The following is a 5,354-nucleotide window of genomic DNA, read 5'->3' as shown; positions in this document are numbered from 1 at the left end:
ACACACACATACACACAGAATCACACCTCCCCATTGTCCTGGCTCCTACCCTGCATACACACACATACACACACATACACACACACACACACACACATACACACAGAATCACACCTCCCATTGTCCTGGCTCCTACCCTGCATACACACACATACACATACACACACAGAATCACACCTCCCCATTGTCCTGGCTCCTACCCTGCATACACACACACACACACACACATACACACAGAATCACACCTCCCATTGTCCTGGCCCCTACCCCACGTACACACACCCATACACACACAAGAATCACACCTCCCCATTGTCCTGGCCCCTACCACAAACACAAACACGCATACCCTAATCCTAGCCTCCGCTGGTCCCTTGCAGTCCCTTACCCATGCCACGGGATAGTGTATACTTATTAGTCTGTGTTTACATAGAGAAAAATACAAAAAACAAAAACAAGAAACAAACACCAAAACTCAACAGATGGGGTTTGGGCAGTGTTCCCACTGAGGGCGGGAAGAGGGTCTTTTGTGCTATTTCAATGTCCTGTTCTGTTTCTGCATCAAAATGGAAGTAGGAATTGATGCGTTGCGTGGTTTTGTGCTTCCTGTCCCTCTGTACCATGGAATTATTCGAATCCGGGTGGGGTGCAGGTAGGGACCTCTGAGACAAACTCTCCTGCCATTTGCCACCCATTGGGAGTGCGTCATTAGCATTCCGATGAGTGCCTCTACCCTCTGATGTCCCCAATCCTCACTCTACAGATGACGTTCTGTGTCTCAGTAGGTCAGAGGACTTGCTCCCAATCTTTCCATGTAGGGTGTGATCCCCTCTCTGCCAGTAGAGGTAAATGCAGGCTTCTGCTGGGCACGGTGGCTCATGCCTGTAATCCCAACACTTTGGGAGGCTGAGGCGGGCAGATCACGAGGTCAGCCTGGCCAAAAGACCAGCCTGGCCAATAAGGTGAAACTCTGTCTCTACTAAAAATACAAAAATTAGCTGGGTGTGGTGGCAGGTGCCTGTAGTCCCAGCTACTCAGGAGGCTGAGGCAGGAGAATTGCTTGAACCAGGGAGGCAGAGGTTGTGGTGAGCCACTGCACTCCAGCCTGGGTAACAGAGTGAGACTCTGACTCAAAAACAGAAAGAAAGAAAGAAAGACAGAAAGAAAGAAAGAAGGAAAGGAAAGAAGGAAGGAAGGAAGGAGGGAGGGAGGGAAGGAAGGAAAGAAAGAAAGAAGGAAAGAGAAAAAAAAAAAAAAAAAAAAAAAAAAAAAAAAAAAAAAAAAAAAAAAAGAAAAGAAAAGAAAAAAAAAAAAAAAAAAAAAAAAAAAAAAAATGCAGCTTTCCAGGGAAGTTTTATGAAAATTATGTGAGCAGACTTACATTGCTTAATGATTCCAGTGGTTGACAAAAGTTGTGGCTGATGATTTTGTCATCTGAGCCTCTGGAAAAGGAAGGCAGCCTCCCACACAGAGGTGTCCTGGGGGTCCTCACTGCCCTGACACACAATAATGGTCACACTGATTTTGAACATCATCCGTTAGCTTGCTACTGAGCTCCTGTCATAAGCAAATCTGGACCCACAGACAGCTTGGGGCTCCCCAGCTTGATATTCCCATTTCGAGATGGGTTAGTCTGAAATCTATAAAAGCCCTTGAAAGCCTTGCTTATTGCACAGAAATGGTTTATTCCGGAAGGAAAATAGACTGGTACAGGAACATCTCAGCTCTAAAGAAAAAAATCAAGGTCTATTGTTGGTGAAAACTGTATGCCCTTCTCCGCTGTCTGAAGCAAAGCTGCTGGCATTATGGGGTCCCCATCCCCTAAATGCCTGGCCCTGGTTCGCTGATGGGTCAGGGAAGCAGATTCCTCGTGGTGCCCACTGGGCCACCGCTGTGGCTGTTTAGGCTCAGGACCAGCCACGTGGAGACTGCAGAAGGGGCGGTCGCTCCACTCCATAGTCAGAACTCAGGACCAGGTGTGGGGGCTCCAGCCCGTAATTCCAGCAGTTTGGGAGGCTGAGGTGGCTGGATCACTTGAGGCCAGGAGTTTGAGACCAGCCTGGCCAACATAGCAAAATGCCATCTGTACTAAAAATACAAAAAATTAGCTGGACGTGGTGGCAGGTGCCTGTAATCCCAGCTGCTTTGGAAGCGGAGGCACGAGAACTGCTTGAACAAGGAGGTTACAAAAAAAGAAAAAACAAACGTCAAAATTCAGGGTTTTGGGCCACGGCCCAGGTTCTAGCAGCGGTTCATCAGCATTCAAAACTAGAGACTGATGAAGCACGCCCTCTTGGAGGCTGCAAACTGGAAACAATCTCTGCTGGCTGATCTGATAGTCACAGCCTTCGCTTAGGAGTCCATGGTGAGGGACTGAAGCATCTGACCATTAACAGGCTCTGAACAGAGCCTGAATCTGTCCCTGCCCAGCCGGTCACTGCAGGCCAGGCTTGTGGTTCTTGGTGAAAGTTGATCTGTTTATAGTCACGGCTGGGGAGTCCCCAGATCATTCCTTGCAGAATGAGTGCACTGGACTTTTGACCCACTTCTGAAGGTATCCATCCTGCCTCACCATGGGTGCCACCTTCAGCATCACGCCAGCTGACTCCAGCCACACCATGTGTCCCTTGAAACTCATTCATGCCACCTTTAGACTTTTGGGACCATTTGCACTCTGACATACTGAGTCTTTAATCACTAAATCTACTAAAAATGGGCCAACTGTCTGATTTGACTTCCTTTTCTCCCCGCTTGATCCATAAGTGTTGTTTAGGCAATTTGTTAACTGCATGTGGCTGTCTCCAAAAGAAATGTTCTCTTCTTGACAGCCTCCAGGATCAGGATGAAATCACTGGGGGCTGGGAATCTATTTCCAAAATGTGAGATTTCTCCCTCTGACCATTCCTGGGCACAGTATGCCATTCTTTCTCTGAACAGCAACCCCAGGCCAGCCTACTTTGCCCACGATCTGAGTGGCAGCCTAGCTAACAGCGAGTTTATAGGACTCAAAGTTAGTTACAATTAGGCTGGGCGCGGTGGCTCAAGCCTGTAATCCCAGCACTTTGGGAGGCTGAGGCGGGTGGATCACGAGGTCAAGAGATCGAGACCATCCTGGTCAACATGGTGAAACCCCGTCTCTACTAAAAATACAAAAAATTAGCTGGGCATGGTGGCGCGTGCCTGTAATCCCAGCTACTCAGGAGGCTGAGGCAGGAGAATTGCCTGAACCCAGGAGGCGGAGGTTGCGGTGAGCCGAGATTGCGCCATTGCACTCCAGCCTGGGTAACAAGAGCGAAACTCCGTCCCAAAAAAAAAAAAAAAAAAAAAAGTTAGTTAAAATTAAGGTTTACACAAAAGTCTTTTTTTTTTTTTTTTTTTTTTTTTTTTTTTGTGTTTTTTTTTTTTTTTTTTTTTTTTTTTTTTTTTTTTTTTTTTTTTTTTTGAGACGGAGTTTCACTCATGTTACCCAGGCTAGAGTGCAATGGCGTGATCTCGGCTCACCGCAACCTCCGCCTCCTGGGTTCAGGCAATTCTCCTGCCTCAGCCTCCTGAGTAGCTGGGATTACAGGCACGTGCCACCGTGCCCAGCTAATGTTTTGTATTTTTAGTAGAGATGGGGTTTCACCATGTTGACCAGGATGGTCTCGATCTCTTGACCTCGTGATCCACCCGCCTCGGCCTCCCAAAGTGCTGGGATTACAGGCTTGAGCCACCGTGCCCGGCCTACACAGAAGTCTTTATTCCTGTTTCACCTTGCTCCTGTGGACAAATGTCTTGGAGACAGTAGGGGATGATGAGAATAAAGGTGTAATGACAGGTACTGGGATGGGACTGGCTGATCCTGTGGAGGGAGAGGGAGAGTGACCACCTGAAACCTGGAGGGCAACCGACTGAGGTCCTAGGAGCTCTGAGGAATGCGGGGACATGAATCGTCTTTTGTCTCTCATCATCACCTCTGTGAGTCCCAGAGAACAGTCTTGCTGGAAGTCATGTTGGGCCATGACGTGTCAGTTAAGCCAGATGGCATGGCAGGTGTTGTGAGTTCCTGCGCATTTGGTCTCCACGTCGCCCTGAAGAATCCTTTGGGACCGTTCCCTCCCTCTGTGATGCAAGCATGAGATTCTAGTGAGGAATGTGCGGGGAACAGGTGGGCCTCTCTCCGTCCTCAGGGGAGCTCTGAGCTTCTCCTTCATCCAGGGACAGGCCCCTGGGAGGGGCTCGGAGGAGCAGCCCTCAGCAGGGAAGACACAGGTGCCTGAGTAGCCAAGGCCTGGAAGGTCTGCACCATGGCCACAGAGGTCCCTGAGCTGGGTGAGAAAGCTGCCCCGGGGTCCGCGGGGGAATGTGCCTGCTGAATCTGCACCTGAAAGACGTCTTCACAAATGGCCTCAGTCATAGAGTTCAGGGAGATCCCCAGGCTTTTCTGAAGTGGTGGCAAGTGGTCCCCTGGGGAGCAGGACCTGGGTTGCTTACTGCCCTTACCCAGTGAAGGCCTTTGGGGGGCCTCTTAAGGTGGGCATCATGGTTCTGCTTGATTTGGCTGCTGTGTGCACATCAGAGGGTTTTTGTTTCTTTTTCAAAGTCAAGCTGCACTGATCTAGACCAGGGATCCCCAACCCCTGGGCTGTGAATCGGTCCCCACTGGCAGCCTAGGAGGAACAGGACAGCATAGAGGGAGGTGAGCAGTGGGTGAGTGAGCATGACCGCCTGAGCTCTGCCTCCTGTGACATCGGCAGCGGCAGTGGATCTCAGGGGAGTGTGAGCCCTACTGTGAACTGCGCATGCGAGGGGTCTGGGTTGCAAGCTCTTCATGAGAAACTAATGCCTGATGATCTGAAGCGGAACAGTTTCATCCTGAAACCGTCCCCCTCCCCGCCCCCACTCCTCCCATCTGTGGAAAAATGGCCTTCCATGAAACCAGTCCCTGGTGCCAAGGACGCTGGGAACTGCTAATCTAGACAGTTCTCTGCTAAGGAAGCACGTGGTTGAGAGACTCACCAGAGTGGTTCCCACGGACCCTGCTCCGATATCTCAGCAGGCGCCTGCAGGTGAGCCCCACTGGCCTCTTCCTTCCAGAGCTCCTCAGCTTTAGTGATGAAATGAGGCAGCCTCCTCTTCAGACCCCAATTCCTCTGGGTGTCAGGACCTCTAAAACCCTCTCAGCCGCTGGGAAATCTGTCCATCTGTCTATCTCACAATGTCTTTATCCATGCATCCATGAAGGACACTCATACTGCTGACGTGCCTTGGCTAAAATGAGCAATGCTGCAGCAAGCATGGTGGTGCAGACAGCTCTCGGAAATCCTCATTTCCTTCAGAGGCAGGCTTGCTGGATTGCATGCTAATTTTGATTT

This window comes from Cebus imitator, unplaced genomic scaffold, assembly GCF_001604975.1.
Source record: "Cebus imitator isolate Cc_AM_T3 unplaced genomic scaffold, Cebus_imitator-1.0 Scaffold846, whole genome shotgun sequence".
NCBI lineage: Eukaryota > Metazoa > Chordata > Mammalia > Primates > Cebidae > Cebus > Cebus imitator.
The sequence above is the reverse complement of the archived record's forward strand: the minus strand, read 5'-3'. Positions refer to the sequence as shown.